Source organism: Panthera pardus, unplaced genomic scaffold, assembly GCF_024362965.1.
Source record: "Panthera pardus isolate Hobbes unplaced genomic scaffold, ASM2436296v1 HiC_scaffold_3, whole genome shotgun sequence".
In the NCBI taxonomy this organism is placed as follows: Eukaryota; Metazoa; Chordata; class Mammalia; order Carnivora; family Felidae; genus Panthera; species Panthera pardus.
Window position 1 is genome coordinate 2,988,725 of NW_026526876.1, and position 23,086 is coordinate 3,011,810.

At 45.7% G+C, this 23,086-nt stretch overlaps 1 protein-coding gene across 7 annotated transcripts in view; it reads left to right on the top strand.

Annotated features, from left to right (window-relative positions):
• The window catches only part of SPECC1 (sperm antigen with calponin homology and coiled-coil domains 1), a 283,596-nt gene that overhangs the window by 225,700 nt on the left and 34,810 nt on the right, over window positions 1–23,086 (top strand). The window lies entirely within an intron of this gene.

Sequence of the window (23,086 nt, forward strand, 5' to 3'; positions counted from 1 at the left end):
GGTGCCTGGGTGCCTCAGTCGGTAGAGCTTGTGACTCTTGATCATGGGATCATGAGTTTGAGCCCCACGTTGGGTGCAGAGATGACGTAAATAATTTTTTAAAATAAAAATAAAATAGACTTCTCCTGCTTTCTCCCCACTCGGGCCCCACCTTCGTATACCTTTACCCGACTTTGCTAAAAATTTTGAAGATGCTAGCACCACAACACTCCCTCCCCCATCTTAAGCTTTGAGGGTAGCGGGGATAAATAAAGAAAGAAACAAGCAAGAAAACAAGGCCTTGGCCAAGAGCCAGCCCAGATGGTTAAGCAGCAGCAGGGCTGGGATTGTCTTTCTAATAGCAACAACCACGGGTCTTCAAATCAGACTCCACCCAAGGACGTAAGCGTTTTGTGTCTTTGACGTTGCCTTTTTTTCCCCCATTTTCCGACAAAAAAGCAAAAGCAAAAGATTAGTCCAACTAATGACCAGTAATGGAGACTCCCAGGGGAAAAGCTGGCTTCCCATGCATCGTTTCGTCTTTCAGCTGCTCTCTGCACACTCTGCGTCGGCCCCTTCCAGGGCTTGAAACCACCCCATAAAGGAAAGCCACCCCGATGACAGCACCCCTCGGCATGTCAGCCACACTGCCGGGGAAATGGAAGAGCATGGGGAGTAGGGGAGAGAAAGTGATCCCGGGAGGCTTTAGGGTAGGGGGAGTAGGAATGGTAACAGAAGACCGAAGCTGACAAAAGCCTGGGACAGAGCCCTGGCCGTGGCCGAGTCACACGCGGCCACTGACGCTTGATGGCACTGTCATGTCCCCACCTCACAGAAATGGATGGAGGGAAGTGCTAGATGGATACAAAAAGACAATTCAGATTTCCAGAAGGAATCGGTCCTTGGGCACCTAATGCCGTTATAATTAGGTTGCAGGGAGGGATTATACGATAAGACCTTTCCCATCATAAGAATGAGAATAGTATTTCCGGCTGTGGTGATTTTTTGTTTTGTCTTGTGTACATCTTGAACTAGTTTTCAAAGCATTTTACGCTTGATGAAGCCCCAAGGTCATTCTGCCTGAAGAGTAATTTTCATTCATTGTTAAATCTCCGTAAGTTTAGAGGGAAGCATAAATCATATGTGTCTGATTTATTTACTCCTCACAAAATATCCTTTGTCTAGACCTGTTTGTCTGAGACGCCTCTTAAGCCTTCTAAAGCTTGTCTTCTCCGACTCAGGAAGCCAAAAATAAACTGTAGAAAATTCAGATGGCTCAGTTTAAAAAAAACAAAAACAAAAAAACAGTAGCCATGTGCATTTCAACTTAAAAGAACTTTCTGTTTAGCCCACCGAAGTATAGCACGGATAGATTATGTCCAAACTCTGCATATATTAATTCAGTGAATCTTCACTGAGGGGCCCTGTTTGGGGCCCCGTAATATTTTAGGCGCTGGGAAATCAGCAGGGAATGAAACAGAATCTCTGCCCTCATGGAGCTTCCACCCACATGAGGAGTGACAATTAAAATTTAAGAAGTATAATACCTGAGGGGCACCTGGGTGGCTCCGTCGGTTGGGCGTCTGACTTCGGCTCAGGTCATGATCTCGCAGTCAGTGAGTTCAAGCCCCGCATCGGGCTCTGTGTTCACAACTCAGAGCCTGTAGCCTGCATCAGATTCTGTGTCTCCCTCTCTTCTCTGCCTCTCCTCCACTTGCCCTCTGCTCCTCTTTCTCTCTCTCTCTCTCCCTCTCTCTCAAAACTGAATAAATGTTAAAAAAAAAAAACTTTAAAAAAAAGTACAGTACCTGCTATATTGGAAGGTGTTATGTACTGTGGAGAAAATTCGGAGCAGGGGAATTGGGATCCCTGGGTGTGTGGACACCAGTGACATATGAAGGTCGGGGAGGTGACATTTGAGCAGTGGCTCACCTCGCCTGAGGAAGGCAAGGACTTGTGCGTTTTCATCAGGGTGTATCTCATCCCAGGTACTAGGCTTGGAAGGTCAGAATGAGGACATCATCGCTGTAACGACCGTGTCCATTGGAACTTAAGTAACATGGCGTGACAGCAGTGAAAAGTTAGAACAGCAGCTCAGACCTGTGGCCGAGCCCCCAGGTTCAGCTTTCGGATGTCTTGAGTAGCCCCAGGACTGAGGTCAAGTGGAAAAACACAAGCATGCACTCTGTCCAAAGTGAGGCCCACCCCGAGCTTTAAGTGGCTCTCAGCAAAGAGGAGACCTTTCTAGATGATCTGCTCAACCCAGATTTCCTTGGAATTGTTTGTTTAAAGTCAGGCTTCCAGGAAGCCCCTGCAAATCGCTCTCCAACCCCAGCCAAGGATAGACCTGACACACAGAACCCTCCGTCTCTTTTTTAAAATCTGCTTTCAATTCTCTCATTTGGGTTATGACAGGGAAATTTTCATCTCTCATGTAATTACCAGAAGGGATTCCGAAGGGGCCAGAACACAAGATGGTGGGTGTGATAGGCAGAATTCTAAGAATGACCCCCAGGGATCCTCACCCTTAAATAATCTCCTATGTACATGGGGCAAAAGGGGGGTTATCTGGGTAGACCTAACACATGAACCCTTTAAAATCCAGGAGTTTCTTCTGAAGCATCACAAGGACTCAGTGCACCATCAGTGGGTCTGAAGTTGAAGGGGCCACATCCGGAGCTGAGAGAGGTCCCTGACTGATGGCAGTATGGAGACCGGGACTTTCTAGCACTAAAGCGTTGGAGCGCTGAGGTCCTACCGATACCCAGAAAACACCATGGGGGCCACCTCGCAGTTGTGAAATCAACCAGTTTGTGCTGGAGTGTCCTTTGTCATTTCTCTCCCTGTCCTGAAGCCCCCAGACCTCAGCTCGGCTAAGGATGGTCACTGCCATTCTTTAGTTGAGGGACCTGGCCACTCTGAAAAATGTATGGAATTCAGCCGTAAATCTGCAAAGTCCTCGTTCCTCCCAAGAAGAGTGACTAGGCACAGCCACCCCATACCTCTGGAGGTGGCACCGTGGGTGTGTTCCCAGAGCCCTGCCATACCCGGCCAGTGTGGCCAACACTGGTGATTTATTTGGCTGAAGGCACAGGTAGGGGATTACCCATAGCTTCCCTACCTCTCAAAAGCTAGGGGTGCCTGGGTGGCTCAGTCAGTTAAGTTTCTGACTTCAGCTCAGGTCATGATCTCACAGTTCCTGGGTTCAAGCCCCGCATCAGGCTCTGTGCTGACAGCTCGGAGCCTGGAGCCTGCTTTGGATTCTTTGTCTCCCTCTCTCTCGGCCCCTCCCCTGCTTGTGTTCTGTCTCTCTCTCTTTTTCTCTCTCTGAAAAATAAATAAGCATTAAAAGAAAAAAAGCTAGAATCCATAACTTGTAGCATGTTTTAACAGGCTGTTTTAAGGTTTTAAAGGCCTCAGATTCCGAGTGTCAAATTAAAACATTAGAGTACTGTTACAGTAGCAAGAAATATGTAAAATATTCCAAGTTCACTCCTACGGGAAATACAATTTGAAAATAGTTTGGCTGGAAACGGCCAATTATTTTTATTGCTTTGAAAGTCTCCGGTGTCATTTTCTTTTGCTATGTGACAAATTATCACAGACTCAGGGACTTAAAACACCTGCCTAGGAGCTCATAGTTCATATAAGTCAGAAGTCCAGTCCCACGTCACTTGAAATCTAGGTGTCAGTTGAGCGATGTTCTCCTTGGAGGCTCTGGGGAAGAATCCACCCCTCGTGTCTTTCAGGTTGGTGACGGTACCCTGTGTTTGTAAGATTGAGGGCCCCATTTCCTTGCTGGCTATCAGCCCAGGGTCACACCAGCAAGTGGAGGCCGCCCAGATTCTTTCCACGTTGCCGCCTCCATCCTCGGGCCCCAGTGGCCATCCCGTCCCACTCCTGTTCCCACTTTGTATCTCTGACTTCTGTCTCCAGCGGGGAAAATTCTACTGTAAATAAAGCTCAGGTGGGGCGCCCGGGGGGCTTAGTTGGCTGAACATCCGACATTGGCTCAGGTCATGATCTCACAGTTCGTGAGTCCGAGCCCCGCGTCGGGCTTGCTGCTGCCAGTGCAGAGCCCGCTTCAGATCTTCTGTTCCCCTCTCTCTCTGTCCCTCCTCCGCTCGTACTCTCACTCTCAAAAATAAATAAAACATTAAAAAAAACGTTTTAGTAAAACCTCAGGTGATGAGGTTAGGCCCACTCAGAGAATCTCCCTGTTTTAGGGCCAGTTCGATAGCAAGCTTAATTACATCTGTCAAATCCTTTTGCTCCGTGACATAGCTTGATCACAGGAGAAACTCCAGGGAGTAGAGATCATAAGGGTGTCTTAGAATTTTGCTGCCCAGTCCTGGTTTCAATGCTGACTGCACATTAAATCACGGAGGAGCTTTTATGAAATATCTGTGCCGGGGCCTGACCCTAGATCTCCAGAATGACAGTCTCACGAGCAGGGGCCCGGGCCTCGGGTGGTTCTGAGGCACAGGCTGCCTCGAGAGCCTTGGATCGAAAAGTCACATCTCTGCCTATGAAAAAACCCTTTACGGTTCTGGATCTCAACTTGCCAAAAGCCTGTGCGTTGTGAAAAAATTAGAAACACGGGGGGCACCTGGGTGACTCGGTCTGGTAAGCATTCACTCTTGATTTCAGCTCACGTCATGTTCTTGTGGTTTGTGGGATCGAGCCCCACGTTGTGGGTCAGAAGACCTGGTGAGCCCAGCTGGGTTCGCTGCTTTGGACATCACAGTGGCAGCTGGGCTCCTCCTTGGAGGCCCTGGGACAGAACCGGCCTTCCCAAGCTGACTGAGTTGACCTAGGGTGTTGGCAGAACGTATCCTTTTATTTTTTTATTTTTTATTTTTTATTTATTTATTTATTTTAACGTTTATTTATTTTTGAGACAGAGAGAGACAGAGCATGAACGGGGGAGGGGCAGAGAGAGAGGGAGACACAGAATCTGAAACAGGCTCCGGGCTCTGAGCCATCAGCACAGAGCCCGACGCGGGGCTGGAACTCACGGACCGTGAGATCGTGACCTGAGCCAAAGTCGGACGCTCAACCGACTGAGCCACCCAGGCGCCCCAGAACGCATCCTTTTAAATTTGCCCCGGGACCTTGGCCACACTGGCCAGGGCATGGCAGGGCCCTGCGAACACAGCCAGGGCGCCACTTGCAGAGATGGGGGTGGCTGTGCCTAGTCACGCTTCTTGGGAGGGACGAGGACTTTGCAGAGATTTACGGCTGAATTCCACACACGTATCAAGAGTGCGTCACAGGCCAGGTCCCTCAGTGAAGGGATGGCAGTGACCATCCTTAGCCGAGCTGAGGTCTTAGGGCTTCAGGACAGAGAGAGAAATGACAAAGGACGCTCCAGCACCCAGCTGGTTGACTTCAGGGCGTCCCCCCTCACAGTGTTCTCTGGGTATTGGTAGGGCCTCAGCGCTCCAACCGCCTTAGTGCTAGAAAGTCCCAGCTGGCCCACAGACACCATGGACAACAGCTTTCATAGTTAGATTTGGACTTGCTAGGGGCCCTGCTGTTTCAAACCCTACAAGGAGAGACCTAATGATTCCAGAGCTTTCTGACAAACCAGATGAATCTACCCCACAAATAGGTAAAGAGGGAGAGAGAGAGAGAGAACAATGGGTTATTTATCTCAAGTCTCTTGAATTCATTTACTGCTTCAGTGAACATCCATTTTCTGATAACATATTCTATAGGTTGGTAAGTAAATGCTATTTCCTGTAAACTCTTTCATAAGCTTTGTTGCCAGAGTATGCTTCACAGTTAAAGGCTTGATTCCAGAGAGATTAAACCAGAAACTTCTGATGAATAGTTGAATAACCCCGGGAGCTCCTCACTCCTCAGGAAACTGAAGAAAATAACTTTTCTGACAGTAACAGAAACTCCATGGGTTTAAACTCAAATAAGACCTTTGCCCTTTCCAGACTAGTGTTTTTCTTCACAATGCGTCTGTAGTCACTGGTGTATAAATATCTTTGGACCACCTCTTCCTTATCTTTACTAAGACCACTTAAGTAACATAATTTAATAAGAAAATTAAGTTGTCGACAAGACTGTTTTTTCCCCGGGGCGCCTGGGTGGCTCAGTCGGTTAAGTGCTCGACTTTTGATTTTGGCTCAGGTCATGATCTCACAGTTCATGAGTTCAAGCCCCACCATGGCCTCCGTGCTGACAGTGCTGAGCCTGCTTGAGATGCTCTCTCTCTCAAAATAAATAAACTTTATTAAAAAAAAAAAAAAAAAAAAGGAAGAGTGTTTTTTCCCCAAATCGTCCCATTACATAACATTGTGATTCACATTCTATCTTTTAATTCTAACCAAGAATGAGCAAAGTTTGAGGGGCTTCTCATGTCACTTCACAAGCACTGAGGCCAGGGGATGAGACACAGAGCACCACCTGGGACCTGGTTGTGGCTGCAGGGGCAGGGGTAGTTAAGCCCTGGATACTGCTGTCACCTCAGGAGTCATGTGGCATCGGGCTGAGGCCAGCAGCTCAGGGGGAGGGAGGGGGCTCCCAGCAGTTTTGATCTGAGGCAGTTTCTAGGAGAGCGTTGTGGGGACACTTCCAGCTATGACCTGAGACAGCCAGGTCAGTATCGATCAAGGGATGATCAGACTAGTTTTAGTCCAAGGTTGGGAGGCGTGGGGGTCACCAAACTCATTGATTCCTGTATGCATATTCTCAGCAACTGTATACCAAGCACCTGCTGGCTACTGCGTTCAGCGGCCAGGTCTAGACAGACAGCAAACCGGGACCGACAGCGAAGAGAAGGGCCAGGGCTGGAGGGCACAAGGGTTGTGTGGAGCGGGACAGTGCGGGGTGACTGGGGGCACTCCAGATTCGGAAGGCCTGTCTGAGGAGGGGAGCGTACCTTCAGGCCAGAATGACAGGAAGAGCCAGCCCTGTGGAGACGACATAGAAGGAATCCCAGGCAGGGGGAACAGTTAGCACAGGGGTGGGGGCAGAAGGCAGGCCCGTGCGAGGCTGGGTATGGTGGTGGGCAAGGTACAGCGTGGGTCAGGGCCAGCCTGGAGAGCAGGTCACGGGTTCATTTCAAACGGAAGTGGGGCTCTGGATGGGGACGGGAGTTTAGGCCCAAAAAGAGGGGATGGTAGCTTGGCCTTTGCCGTGCCCCTGGGAGCAGTGGTCACACCTCAAGTCATACACACCTTTGCCCTGGGTGTTCCCTTGCATTCCTCCCTGGTCCCCGAGGGAATTACAATGATGATCTCGTCTTCCCAGAGTTTTGAATACCTTCTCCGTATCACAGGCTCTGACAGCCTTCAATGCTGCATGCAGGTCCTTGAGCTCAATATCATGAACTCCCTGTAAGTTAGTTAATCAATCAATCAATCAATCAATCACTAACAGGCATAATAGTTACAAATAGCCAAAAATTATCTTAAATTTTTTTTAATTAAAAAAAATTTTTTTAATTCATTTTTGAGAGACACACAGAGTGCAAGTGGGGAGGGGTAGAGAGAGAGGGAAACACAGAATCTGAAGCAGGCTCCAGGCTCTGAGCTGTCAGCACAGAGCCCGATGTGGGGCTCGAACTCATGAACCACGAGCTCATGACCTGAGCCAAAGTCAGATGCTCAACCGACTGAGCCACCCAGGCACCCCTATCTTAAAAATGTTTTAAAGTAAGCGTTGTTCAGTCTCACTTACAATCAAAGAAATACAAATTAAAGGAGATGCCATTTCTTGGCTTATTATATTGGAAGACTTTTTTTAAGTGATAAGCTCTACCACTGGTGGGAGGGTAGATGAATGGTGCCTTTTGGGAGGAAAATGTAGCAATGTGTATCAGGAATCTCAAAATCAGTATGCCCTTTAACACAGAAATTATGTTTCTAGGTATTTCTTGCAAGGAAGTGATTGTGGGTGCCTGTGAAAATATAATTTAAAACAAGGTTATTATAGTTTTATTTATTTAAAATCATTATAAAGGATGCCTGGGTGGCTCAGTTAGTTAAGCGTCCAACTCTGGATTTCGGCTCAGGTCATGATCTCATGGTTTGTGAGTTCGAGCCCCATGTTGGGCTCTGCACTGACAGTGTAGAGCCTGCTTGGGATTCTGTCCCTCTCCCTCTCTCTCTGTTCCTCCCCCACTTGTGCTCTCTCTCTCTTATAATATATAAACTTTAAAAAAAATAATTTTGAAACAACTGGAAGTGATACAAATTTCTAACGAGATGAATCAATTAAATAGATTATAGTGTGTGTGTACAATGGAATATTATAAATCCTTTAAAATCATGCTTTGGGCAATATATTTAAAGGCACTGGAAAAAATATGCATGCTACATTAAGTAAAAAATCAGATTCTAAAAGTCTGCCTGGTATGATTCCAATTCTATCAAAAGAAATTTATACAAATGTTATATAAATGTTAACAGTGAGTATCTCTGGCTAAATACTAAAATTTATTCATGCTTTCCGGTAGTGTTTCGTTTTCTACAATGAGCATGTAAATTTTTAACAAAGATTTATTTTTAAGATTGTATCTTTTTAAAGAAAGAAGCCAGATGCAAAAAAAAACCCCTCATATGATTCTGTGTATATGAAATGTCCAGAGTAGGCAAATTCATAGAGTCAGAAAGCAGATTAGTGGCTGCCAGGGTTGCAGGGATGGGAATCGGGAGTGACTAGGCACAGGCTTCCTTTTGGGACTGATGAAAATGTTCCAGAATTAGATAGTAGTGGTTCTTACACAACCTCGTGAATATACTAAAAGCTACTGAATTGGACATTTTCAAAAAGGTAACTTTATGGTATGCGAATTACATCTCAATAAAGCTATTTTTTTTTTTTTAATTTTTTTTTAACGTTTATGTATTTTTGAGACAGAGAGAGACAGAGCATGAACGGGGGAGGGTCAGAGAGAGAGGGAGACACAGAATCGGAAGCAGGCTCCAGGCTCTGAGCCATCAGCCCAGAGCCCGACGCGGGGCTTGAACTCACGGACCGCGAGATCGTGACCTGAGCTGAAGTCGGATGCCCAACCGACTGCGCCACCCAGGCGCCCCTATTATTTATTTTTTAAGTGGCAATAAGAAAAGCTTGAGTGGGGCATCAGGGAGATGATTGGTAAGGAATAGGTAAGCGTACATAGGAAACTGGAATTTAAATTTTAGATCTGATCAAATATAACTTTAAAAAACCTACCCATGGCGGGCGCCTGGGTGGCTCGGTCGGTTGAGCATCCGACTTTGGCTCAAGTCATGAGCTCGCAGTTCATGAGTTCGAGCCCCATGTTGGGCTCTGTGCTGACAGCTCAGAACCTGGAGCCTACTTTGGATTCTGTGTCTCCCTCTCTCTCTGCCCCTCCCCTGTTCATGCTGTCTCTCCATCTCTCTCAAAGATAAACATTCAAACAAACAAACAAACAAAAAACTACCGTGGGTGCCTGGGTGGCTCAGTCGGTTAAGCGTCCGACTTTGGCTCGGGTCATGATCTCATGGTTCATGAGTTTGAGCCCCTCGTGGGGCTCTGTGCTGACAGCTCAGAGCCTGGAACCTGCTTCCAATTCTGTGTCTCCTCTCTCTGCCCCTCCCCTACTCATGCTCTGTCTCTCTCTCCTTCAAAAATAAATAAACATTGAAAAAATATATTTAAAAAAACATAGCCAAGTACTACCTTGTATATTAAAAATTAAAATAAAACAATACAGTAAAACACAGGGATGCAAGGTATTCATACTCTAGTTTTTATATGGGAGGTGGGACTCAGATATTCACTTTATTGTTATGATTCATAAACCCAATATATTCTTTGTATCAAACGTATATAATTTGGGGGTGAAAGTCTGAGGGAAAAGGCCATATGGTTTTATTATATTTATTATATTATATTTATTATTTATATATAATTAAACCAGATCCTTTCTGAGAAAAATTTTTAAGTGGAAGAACACCTGAGGAATTACAGCATAAAAAAATGAGCTGAGCTGAGAGGGGCCCGTAGGGTAGGGATGGTTCCATTCACATCTCTCCTGTGTCATTTCAAAACCATGTGACAGTTAGCAAGTCAATGAAGAAAACAAAACACTGCACATCTTTTTTTTTTTTTAAGTTTATTTTATTTTGAGAGAGAGGGGAAGGGACAGAGAGAGAGAGAGAGAGAATCCCAAGCAGGCTCTGTCTGCACTGTCAGCACAGAGCCTGACGTGGGCTCAAACCCATGAACCATGCTTAGGCTTCTCTCTCTCTCTTCTCTCTCTGCCCCCCACCAAACAAATAAATTAATTTTAAAAAAGTAAAGTGAACATTTTGTATCATCAGAGCTTTTGCCATTTGAGGTAGTAATAATGTAGGTCTGATCCTGTAATACCAGATTTAAGCTTCAAACTCAGATTGGTGTGATGTCAACAACGACCGAGGGGCCAAATCTAGCCCACCACATGTTGGGGTTTTTTTTGTTTTTTTTTTTTTAACGTTTATTTATTTTTGAGACAGAGAGAGACAGAGCATGAACGGGGGAGGGTCAGAGAGAGAGGGAGACACAGAATCGGAAACAGGCTCCAGGCTCTGAGCCATCAGCACAGAGCCCGACGCGGGGCTCGAACTCACGAACCGGGAGATCATGACCTGAGCCGAAGTCGGACGCTTAACCGACTGAGCCACCCAGGCGCCCCACCACCACATGTTTTTATAAGTAAAGTTTTATTGGAACACAGTCACAGCCATTCATTTACATATTGCCCATAACCCCTTTTGTGCTAAACTGCAGAGTTGAGTAGTTACGGTAGAGCCCTTTTGGCTGTATGACATAGTAATCAAAATTATTTATTATCTGGCCCTTTACAGAAGTTGGCTAACCCCTTCCTTAGCGACAGAGGTACACAAGTATCTTCTGTTATTGAACACGTGTTTGGTTCTTGCATTTCAGATGGCAAGAAGCAAATGTTAGATAACGAGAGACTTACTTGAGAACTTAATCTGAATCTGTGCAGTTTCGAAATTTGTATCACGAGAGTTCAGCTAGTGAGGGATATAGCTGTGGGATCGTGAAGGCACAGATATCTTTGAACCTGTTTTTAACCCATGAGCTAGGAGCTATATGTTTTTCTCTGTTGGAGAAAAAAGCGATCTCTGTGTTGTCTAAAACAAATCTCATTTTGCATCTGGAGAGAACACCCACATTGCCGGCAACTTCTGTTTTTCTGTCTCTGAGTTCCCACAGACAAGCGCTAACATATGCTTATCCAATAGCAAGCAGCCTGTGAAATAATCAGGCCATTTGGAGCTCTGTTTGTTGTTTTCTTTTTTGAGATAGGTCTCTTGAGGGCTACATGCGCAATTCAAAGAACGTTACAATGCTTTGATTTATTTATTGTCATCAAAGTGGTTCTTTTCCTGACTTCATTATAAAGATAGATTCTCCATGGAAGACGAATGTCATTATTGGCCTCTACTCTTTTGACAGCCTTTTTTCACCCAGTGTCTCTGCTTATGCAGCTGTTTATGAGACATGGTGATTTGTGAGGACGTTTTAAAGGGCATCAGGCATTGTCTTACAACCTGAGGCAACAGTAGAATCTTTGTGAATAATGAAGATGAAAGAAAGGCTTTATTTCCCAGGTTGTGATGGACATACATTCAACTCCCAGCAATGCATATTTCCCGGGGTTTTATCTCATGAGCCAGCATGGCTGGAAGCTCCCCTTTCTACTCTCATTTGTGTGTGCATGCAGATATAGGAAATCTTAAGTAATAAAAACTGTTTTCTGAGCAAAACCCTAAAGGGTGTTGTACAGATACCGTGAGATTGTTTGCACAGCAGATGGGGAGGGACTTGTTCCACCTTCATTGACAGGGATAACAGAGAAGCAGCCGTGATCACTGCTGACTGGTCCAAGGGAGGGCACCCAACCTAACCTAGGCCAGTCAGCCTGTCCCCAGGAGTTTGGAATAGAACTAAGAGGAAGATTACTCTACGAACTCCATGTTGTCGGCCGCCATGTTTTTACCTCTGTGCAGAGAAGAGCCAAAGTAACAGGCCTGCCATGGCTGTGCCTGCAAAGGCTGCTTACGAGGTTGGCCCTTAATTTGCGTCTGGTAACTTGGATTTTGGGAGACTTCTCACCGTTCCCAGAACTGATAAGAGAGGCTCAGAAACCACTGTGGTTTCTGCCCAGCACCTGCCTTCCTGCGGGGAGTCTGGAGTTGTTGTTGTGTGCTAGGCAGAGGGCGCCCATGTGACCAGCCCCCAGTGAAAACCCTGAGTCTCCAGTGAGCCTCCTTGGTGGACAGCACCTCCTGTGTGTTGTCACAAGTCATTGCGGGGGAGTTAAGCATGTCCTGTGACTCCACCGGAAGAGGACTCTTGAAAGCTGGCACCTCGTTTCCTCCAGACTTCGCCTCACGTGGCTTTTACCTTTGCTGATTTCGCTTTGTATCCTTCCGTGGCCATAAATCCATGCATGGTAGTAAATCTGTGAATGGCCTGGGAATGTGGCTACATCCTGATTGCTCTGAGTCCCCCTGCCAGTCACTGAACCTGACCTGGAGGTGGTCTTGGAGACCCCGCCCACAGCCACACTGACCAGGAAAGAAGTGGAGGAGAATTTAATAAATGCATGGGGAGAATGCCAGGTAGTAGAACAGAGATGTGGCACCTTCCAGGCTCCTGATTCCAGGTGCCTGTCAAGGCTCAGTGGCATCCTTTCAGATATCCTTAGTTTCTGTGAAACCTTAAAATCCTTAGAACAGATTTCCGCTTTTCTTAAATTAGTTCCGGTTGGACTTTGTTGCTTAAGGATCAAAAGGATTATACCTGATCATACAAAGGATCATACAAAAGAATCATAACTGATCTCTTTTACTTGGGTATTTTCTGAATATTTGCACTAAGCATTTATTCCTTTTATTATTAGAAATAAATGGTGTTATTTGGTTTATTCCTTACATGTATCTTTTCAATTAAAAAAAACGAATGCTAATTCTTGGGGGGGGGAATTAAATGTTATATTGTGTATAAATAGTGACGTAATTCCTACCCTGTTGTTCAACTCTGCTCTTTTAAAAGTATCATTTTTAATAACAGGTTGATATGTTTCTTTAAATCGAGGTTTCTCAGCCTTGGTACTTTTGATATTTTAGGCCAGATAATTCTTTGTTGTGGGGGCTGTCCTGTGCATTGTCGGATTTTAGCTGTATCCTTGGTCTCTACCCACTAGATGCCATTGTACTCTCCCGGCTGAGACAATCAAAAATGTCACCAGATATTGACAAATGTCCCCCACCAGGGGAAGGAGGGGAAGGATCGTCTCTGGTTGAGAACCACTGCCTTGAATATACAAATACATGTATTGAAACTTTACAAAAAATAGAATCATACGTTGATATGTGATGAGTGCTTCCAGTTTATATGTTGTGGTCATCCTTCTGTTAGCACATATACAGCTATTTTATTATTTGTAGCACCTGCATGGATTTTCTTTATATGCATAAGCAATACTTTATCTAGTGTCCTGTTGATAGACCTTAAAGTTCCTTGCCACATTATCGATCTGAATTTCCATCTGAATCCATTCCAGGTGCTTTATTTGTTTTTCGACTTTTTAATGTTTATTTATTTTTGAGAGAGAGACAGTATGAGCAGGGAAGGAGCAGAGAGAGAAGGGGACACAGAATCCGAAGCAGGCTCCAGGCTCTGAGCTGTCAGCACAGAGCCCGAAGCGGGTCTTCGAACTCCCCAACTGTGAGATCGTGACCTGGGCCGAAGTCAGATGCTTAACCGACTGAGCCACCCAGGTGCCCCACTCCAGCTATTTTAAACAGAAAAATGTATTCGGTAAGGGTAGACAGCTCACAGAAGTCTTAGGAGTTTTAAAGAAACGTACGCTAGGCTGGAATTCTAGGGATAACTCCCGAAGTCTCCACGTCAGATCTGGCCTGCCAAGGAGTCTGCATTCATCATCAGGAAGGTGTAGAATCAGGAATCTGTTCCCTGACTTATTCACTCCAGGATCAAGCCACCTCTCCTATAGTCTGGAAAAGTGAACTGGGTGCCCCGACCTCGCCTCCTTCCCCATGTGACTCACTTACAGGTCCATTTCGTGCAAGCACCTGGGATTGTCAGAACCTAAATCACGTCCGGAACACTGGCTGCAGGAGTGTCTTGGAAATACACTTTTCAGGGGCACCTGGGTGGCTCAGTTGGTTAAGCGTCCAACTTCAGCTCAGGTCATGATCTCACAGTTCGTGAGTTCGAGCCCCGCATCTGGCTCTGTGCTGACAGCTCGGAGCCTGGAGCCTGCTTCGGATTCTGTGTCTCCCTCTCTTTCTGCCCCTCCCCACTCATGCTCTGTCTCTCTGTCTGAAAAATAAATAAAACATTAAAAGAAAGAAAGGAAGAAAGAAAAAGAAAGAGAGAGAAAGGCACGTTTCAGCTTTCTGGCTCCTACACAGGGTTTAGAAGATTGTCGATCAAAGCAGTCCATAATGTCTGTCCTGTCACCCATCCTTAGAAATAGTACCACGAGGACATCAGTGAAAACGGGGAGGTAAGGAAATCCAAGACTCCCTCCCTCTACAAATGCAATAAATCAGGTGGCAAAAAAACCCCGTCAGAACCAGCCTTTTCATAACCCTGGGATGTAGTCAAAAACTTGTAACAGCCAAGGGATCGCCTAATGAAAGGGGGGAGAAAAAACTACAGAGACTCTGTAAGAGAGCTCTGTGCCCTTTTAACTTCCTGTTACCACCCTCTGCCTCGTGGCTCCGCAGTAGCCTTGCAGATGGTGGCCAGCGTCTTCCCGTCTTCCAGGAACTGCCAGTGGTGTTTGGCCCTGTCTGATGGTTCCCTAAAGGATCAGCTCCAGGGTTTGCCTTTGTTTTGTCTGCACAGGAGCTTCCCCTGGGCAGAGGTGGCTTCCCAGGCAGCATTTTCCAAGAGCACTTAAAAGATCAGGTATTAGGGGCGCCTGGGTGGCTCAGTCGGTTGAGCGTCCGACTTCGGCTCAGGTCACGATCTCGCGGTCCGTGAGTTCGAGCCCCGCATCGGGCTCTGGGCTGATGGCTCAGAGCCTGGAGCCTGCTTCCGATTCTGTGTCTCCCTCTCTCTCTGCCCCTCCCCCGTTCATGCTTTGTCTCTCTCTGTCTCAAAAATAAATAAACGTTAAAAAATTAAAAAAATAAAATAAAAGATCAGGTATTAGCTGCTGCCTCCTGAGTAACCGGGAGCGGTTGGGACAGTGAAGACAGACGGAAAAGCCTGAGAAGAGAGTAGGGGAAGGGAGGTACGTGGGGGGAAGAGGGCAGTGAAAAGCACTCACGCATTCCCCAGAATCTAGAAGGACCCAGAAAAGACCCGACGAGTCCCAAAGCTCTGACCCCAGGCTCCGCGCAAACAGGAAGGGAAGGCAAAGGCAGAGTTGTGAGCCTCTGAAAGAGTGTCCGTCACTGAGCCAGGCTGCAAAGGCTGCGAGACGTTTTCTCCCAGGCCGCGAATGAAATCTGTCGCATCGTTAGCCAGTCACTAAACTAGCAAAGCAGAGACTTCGGTGGCCACCCTTGACAAAGAACCCAGACTTTCCAAAATTAGTTCAGAAGAGTCACCAAACAAACACCAGCGCAGACTAACAGTAAACCCTGTGGAGGGAAGAGAGACTGGCTTCTAGAGTCGTCACATTGGAATACCCAAAATGCCAGTTTTCAACAAAGAAGTTACAGGTATGCCGAGAAACAAAGTTTTGGCCCACTCATAAGGGAAAAAAAAAAGTGGGAACTGTCCCTGAGGAGGCCCAGACACTGGACCTCCCGGATGAAGACTTGAAACGAACGGTCTTAAATGTGCTCAGGATGCTCACGGGGGACCACGGTCAAGAACTACAGGAAGTCAGAAACAGGATCTGTGAACAAAGTGATCCATGAACTCCAGAAGCTTGTAGAACTTCTGGTTGTCCTCAGCTTTCAAACATTTCAGGGTGATATGCCTCGATGTGGGTCTTTCTTTTTTTCCACCATGCTGAGTACCCCTTGTACCCTTTCAGTAAGATAATTCATGTTCTTATTTTCCTGAATTATTTTTTGTGGTAATTTTCTTCCTTTTCTGCTTTCTTCTCCTGGTATTCCTCCTAGCCTGGTCTCCTAGTTATCATATCCCTTTTCACCTTTCTTCCATCTCTTTGTTTCACAGGTTACTGAGGACTTCTTAATATAATGTCCTAAAATCTCTCAAATGTTTCATTTGTGCATTGTATTTTTTTTGCATCATTTCAACTGTTAAAACCTTTAACTGTGTAAAATACACATAAGATTTACCATCTTAACCATTTTTTAGAAAATGTTTACTCATATTTGAGAGAGAGAGAGGGAGGGGCAGAGAGAGGGGGATCGAGGATCCAAACCGGGCTCTACACTGACAGAGTTGAACCCCGGGCTCAAACTCACGAACCCCGAGATCGTGATCTGAGCTGAAGTCGGATGCTTAACTGACCGAGCCACCCAGGCGCCCCTCAGAGCTCTTTATACATTAAAATATTAACCTTTATCTGTCACAGGGAACTCCAGATCATCGTTTTTAAACATTTAAATCTTTTTTCTTTTGAAGCTTGTGTTTGTTTTACTAGGTAGCACTGTAACTTTTTTTCTAAGTGGATGGCCATTTGGCTTAGCATCTTTTTTATTTTTTTATTTAAATTCAAGTTAGTTAACATACAGTGTAGTCTTGCCTTCAGGAATAGATCCCTGTGATTCATCTCTTACATATGACACCCTGTGCTCATCCCGAAAAGTGCCCTTCTTAATGCGCTCATCCATTTAACCCCTCCCCCCACCCACATCCCCTCCAGCAGCCCTCAGTTTGTTCTCTGTATTTAAGTGTCTCTTATAGTTTGCCTCCCTCTCTGTTTTTACCTTATTTTTCCTTCTCTCCCCTTATGTTCATCTGTTGAATTTCTCAAATTCCACATATGAGTGAAATTATATGGTATCTGTCTTTCTCTGACTTCTTTGGCTTAGCACAATACCCTCCAGTTCCATCCACATTGTTGCAAATTCTTTTATTTTTTTAAATTTTTTTAACGTTTATTTATCGTTGAGAGAGAGAGCGTGCGAGCAGGGGAAGGGCAGAGAAAGAGGGAGACACAGAATCTGAAGCAGGCTCCAGGCTCTGAGCTGTCAGCACAGAGCCCGACTCAGGGCTCCAACTCACGAAAGGTAAGATTATGTATGACCTGAGCCAAAGTTGGATGCTTAACCGACTAAGCCACCAAGGCACCCCCCCTTTTTTTAAAAATTTTTTAAAATTAAGATGTTGGATATTCTTGTCTTATTTTCCATTCACAATAGTATTGCACCTTTAAATATATTTTTGCATTGTTACCTAATAAATACTCTCTCAGCTAAAGGAAGCTTAGTTCTGTTGTGAGTTTACTGAGTTTTGTTTTTTTTTTACTTAGTTTATTTAACATTTATTCTTTTTTTTTTTTTTAATTTTTTTTCAACGTTTTTTATTTATTTTTGGGACAGAGAGAGACAGAGCATGAACGGGGGAGGGGCAGAGAGAGAGGGAGACACAGAATCGGAAACAGGCTCCAGGCTCCGAGCCATCAGCCCAGAGCCTGACGCGGGGCTCGAACTCACAGACCGCGAGATCGTGACCTGGCTGAAGTCGGACGCTTAACCGACTGTGCCACTCAGGCGCCCCAACATTTATTCATTTTTAAGAGTGAGGGAGACAGAGCATGAGTGGAGAAGGGGCAGAGAGAATGGGAGAATCAGAAGTAGGCTCCAGGCTCTGAGCTGTCAGCACAGAGCCCGATGGGGGCCGATGGGGACTTGAACTCATGGATCGTGAGATCATGACCTGAGCTGAAGTTGGATGCCTAACCGACTGAGCCACCCACGTGCCCCAGAGATTTTTTTTTTTTAATCCAGAAATAGGTAAGAATTGCATCAAATCCCTTTTTGGCATTTGTTGAGCAATACATAAGGTGTTTTCTCTTTTAATCCACTTATATAATTAACATAAATATTATATTATGTAACAGATTTCCTAGTGGCGGAAACATTCCTATATTCCTGGGGCCAAAATTCCAACTTAGTTGTGGAATGTGGTGTATAATATGGTATATTACTCCTGGGGGAAATTGCTGCTTAATTATGGTCCCTCATATTTTTTATATTCTGTTACTGATAAAGGGACTTTTGGCTTTTGTTGCCTGGCTTAACTATAAATGAAGTTTTATGTTAATCAGATCTGGTTTTTTGTTAAGATGTCAGTGAGCACTAAAACCGTGTACATGGCCAAAAAATGCAGTGGGTATTTTTCTGCCTTCTCCAGTAGGGTTGGTGACAATTTTCAGCCAGAAGGAACTGGAATATACTCTGGAGTATAGGACAGATCCACACAAGACTCTGACATTCCTTCTGACAAATGAGAACCCAGGGTGTTCTGAAATTTTGTTGGGTCCAAGTTGGGGAAACCTCTCGCTTAGAAGTTGCAAGTCTAGGGGCGCTTGGGTGGCTCAGTCGGTTCAGTGTCCCGACTTCAGCTCATGTCATCATCTCTAGGCTCGTGGGTTTGAGCTCCGCATCACCTGAGAGCCTGGACCTGGTGGGATTGTGTGTCTCCCTCTCTCTCTCTGCTTCTCCCCCACTTGCACTCTTCCTCAAAAACCAAATAAACATTAAAAGAAAATTTTTAAAAAGAAGTTGCAAGTCTCATGTTCCCCAAAAGCGGAGGCCTAGGTTTTTCCCTGGGACTGAATGCTCTTTCCCTTTGGTAAAAGCCCTCCACGAGGACCTTTTCGTCGCACCAATAAACGTAGAGTCTCCCTACGTGATCTGAGGGGGACCTTGTAAATGGGCTGGAGCTGTGGGCACTGGAGAGTATCCTTCACTGTCCAGCACTGATTTGTTGAATTCTAAATGAGCTGTGCTCTTACTCCGATTATAGTTTTTGTCAAAATCTTTGACTTCTAAGAGCTCTTACATTAGATACTTGGATACCAGACTAAGGGTTCATCACTCTTGTATCTTTCTTTTTTTTTTTTTTTTTTTTTTTTACTCTTGTATCTTCTTAATCTGTTTATCTCTTATTTCAGTTAAACCTTCTGACCTAAAGGTTTTCAGTTTATGGTAATCATATACTGTTCCCGTTTCTGCTCAGTTTTTATTTGCCTGGCGTCTTGTAATTCCTTTGTTGTCGATCTTTCTTATCCACGTGCTTTAAGTGTATTTCTTAGTGTAGCTTTATACGTAATTTGAAAATTCCTCTAATAGAGACATTTAGCCCATTCTCCTTTTCTTGTGGCTTACTAGTATGTATTTATTCTTATTCTCGTTACCTTACATTTTCAGTATACTTTTCCTACTGGATTTCTTTCTCCCGATTTCCAGTCACCTAGCCACGTGTGTCCTAAGGTGTGCGGGTCGAAAAGGTGGAAAAAGGCCTGAGAATCTGAGTAGCTTATTCTGGTAATCATGTGAAAATTAAAGCTAAGGGGCGCTTGGGCGGCTCAGTTGGGTGAGCGTCTGACTTTGGCTCAAGTCATGATCTCACAGTTCATGAGTTCGAGCCCCACGTCGGGCTCTGTGCTGACAGCTCGGAGCCTGGAGCCTGCTTCAGATTCTGTGTCTCCCTCTCTCTCTGCCCCTCCCCCCACCCATGCTCTGTCTGTCTCTCTCAAAAATAAACAAACATTAAAAAAAAATTTTTTTTTAGAAAGCTGGGGTGAGGAGAGAGGCCCACCTGACAGTGTCAGATTTCCTGTCACATAAGCACCAGTTTGGGCCGCGCGGCTTCCGCAAGATGGGCAGAGCCCCCTCTCCCACAGCCCTGGGGTTCCCTGGGACAAAATGATGGCGACAGCACAGCCAAGCAGAAGCACCAAACAGGGATTTGAAGGAATACCTGGGAACTTTTCACTCACACTGGGCTCGTTACCTAGCAATTCACTAAGTAGAACAGGATAGTTCTGAAAGTACTCTTTAATTACAGGGGGAAGATTCACTGTTGTCCAATGGAATCCACTTAGCTGCTTTTATTGGTGTTTGTGGGAAGATGGGCACTGAGCGATCTGTCCCCTCTGTTCTTTTGTCATTCCTGTCATCCTTGACCTCTTTTTGTGGTAAAATACGCATCACAGGAAATTTGCCATTTTAACCATTTTTAAGTGGCCGTGGCGCGTTGTCATGCAGCCATTGTCACCGTCCATCCACAGAACTTGTTCATCATCTTCCCCAGCTGAATCCCTGCACAATTAAATACGAATTCCCCGTCCCCCAGCCCCTGGTAAGCTCTGTTCTACTTTCTGTCTCCGTGCGTTTGCCCACGAGCGGTACCTCACAGGCGCGCAGTCATCCAGCCTCTGTTCTTCTGGGTCTGAAATTAATATTTCACCTTACATAATGCCCTCGAGGTTCATCCGTGTTGTAACCTAGGTCATTCATCCTGCGTCTGCATCCATCCATCTTCCCCGTGGGTGAACTCACAGCAGGGGTACATCCGTCTCCCAGAATCACAGCTCTGGGAGACCCTTACCACCCTTTAATGGCCCTGCAGCTGACTGAATGAGACCCATGTGTGTGGGAGGATTGGCCTTTTCTTTTTTTTATATGTGTATTTTTATTTTTATTTTTATTTTTATGTTTACAGTGTATTTATTTGTGAGAGAAAGAGCAGGGGCAGAGAGAATGAGAGAGAGAATATCCCAAGCAGGCTCTGCATTGTCAGCCCAGAGCCCAATGCAGGGCTCGAACTCATGAACCATGAGATCATGACCTGAGCCGACACCAAGGGTTGGATGCTTAACTGACTGAGCCACCCAGGTGCCCCAGGATCAGCCTGAATCAACGTGAATATTTAGCTGTTTTGTTTTCCCTCCCTTTTCTCAGACGTCTGGAATGTCGTCCACCCCATCCCCCATACCAGAAACCGGGAGTTTAAATCCTCTGTGTCACTGAGGAAAAGGAAAGAGCATTTTGGTCACCAGGGGTTTGGGCTGCCGAGCTCTGTAAGTCAAAAAGGTCCGTGTTGAAGGACTAGAGACGGAGGGTAGGGGGGTTGGGGGATGGTTGGAGTGGAGGCTGGGTGGGTGTGGGTCGGGAGGGAGAGCAGAGACCCACATGCCCGTGAGGGGAGTGGCCGCTGCTCAGAGGCCTGGCTGCAGGGTGCACCCGGAAGCCCAAAAACCCAAGCGTAGGGCTCAGCTCGGCCACCCTGCAGCCTGAGAGACCCACATCCTGCCAGCTCCAACCTGCTGAATTCCTGTGAGATACAGGAGAGAATGAGGTGGGCTTTCAGAGACAGCATTACACTCCAGTGAAGCGCTCTTGACAGGAGTTAGCTGAGCCTTCTGGTTGTATAGGATCCTTTGAAGGAAACATCTGCAGTCAAACATTGCCAGCTCGCACATTTTTTTTTAATTCGAATAGAAATGTTGGATGTCCTGCCGGCTTCAGAAAGTAAAAGTAAAAGCGTGATTTTCAAAATAAAATGTTGTAAGAATGTTTCCTCTAGGAGCGCCTGGGTGGCTCGGTGAGTTGAGCATCCGTCCGACTTGGGCTCGGGTCATGATCTTGTGGTTTGTGGGTTCGAGCCCCTTGTTAGGCTCTGTGCTGACAGCTAGGAGCCTGGAGCTCCGGATTCTGTGTCTCCCCAGCTCTCTGCCTCTCCTCCACTCAGCCCTGTCTGTTTCTCTCTCTCTCTCTCTCAAAAATGAATAAACATTAAAAAAAAAAAAAAGTTTCCTCCTGCTGTGGATTGAGGTTGATTTAAAGTGCCTTTGTCCCTTCTCCTCCCTGTGGATCGTTTGTCCTGCCCCAGGGCCTCTGCAGATCAAATAGGCCAGCAGCTGGTGTTCTAGCCCAGCACCATCCAACACCAAAAGCCATTATCTTGCCATCATTAAGAGAGACGAGGCCTTGCTGTTTGCCGCTGTTCCAACTCTCGATCCCCCAGGACGGCATGGAAGTCTATTTAGATAATAACAGTCCCAAGCGAATCTGCACTGAGTATTTTTTCCGTTCTCTTATTTATGAAATGTTCAGCTGGGAAAAAGAAATAGTCTAGCCACAGAAGCTTATGATGTTAGAGGCTGAATTCAGTCTTTCTGGGAATAAGGGGTGAAGATTGTCTAGTATAAATTAAACTTGATCGTGGAACAGAATTCCTTAGAACAAATCGTTTAGTTATTATGTAATATTTTCTTCGTAAGCACATCCAAAAATACAGAAGTGCTGTTTCCCTTTTTTTTAAAAAAAAAAAAAAAAAAAGTTCTTCCTTACTAAAAATACTCTGTTTGGAGTGCTAGGGCATCAGAGTGTGGACAAAATCATGTTGTTCTCCGGAACTTTGTGGACTCTGATGAATGTATAGGGATGTAGTCACTCACACGTTGTGAGGTGCAGGAAGCATAAAGTGGAAGGATCTCTCTCAGAGCGATTGGGCAGAAGACCGGAAACAACTTAAAACAGACTGTCGTATCCATCCATATGACAGACCCATAACGGATAGTCAATAGTGATGAAAAGCGAGCTCTTTACTGAATAGTTACCATGAAGCAGACATTTTTATAAGTGCTTTCCGTGTTGTTTGTGTGTTTAACCTTGACTAGAATCCTGTAAGGTATTCCTTTTCCACATCCACTTTAAGGATACAGAAACTAAAACACAGAGAGCTTAAGTAATTGCGCACGGTCACACAGCTCCTCAGTGACGGGGCTCCGGGCTTCAGAATCCGATCTCCGTCTCTGCACTGTAACTGTTTCTACACGTGTCGTGAAAGGGCCTCTGTCTACAGGCTTTAGTAAGTGGGTACAGAATGGTGTGCGTCACATGCTACCCTTTGCATAAAAAGGGGGAAATACATATACACGTTTGTGTAAGTGCAGCCCAGTGCTGTCCGATAGAACTTTCTGTGACGGTGAGAAGGTTCTAGACCTGCACCGTCCAATACGGTAGTCACTGGCCAGCCACTTGTGGATCTTGAGCAATTGAAAGGTGGCTAATGTGACTGAGACACTGAATTTTAAGTGTTATTCCATTTTGGGGCACCTGGGTGGCTCAGTCAGTTACGCTCGGCTCAGGTCGTCAGGACGTCGGCTCAGGTCATGATCTGGCAGTTTGTG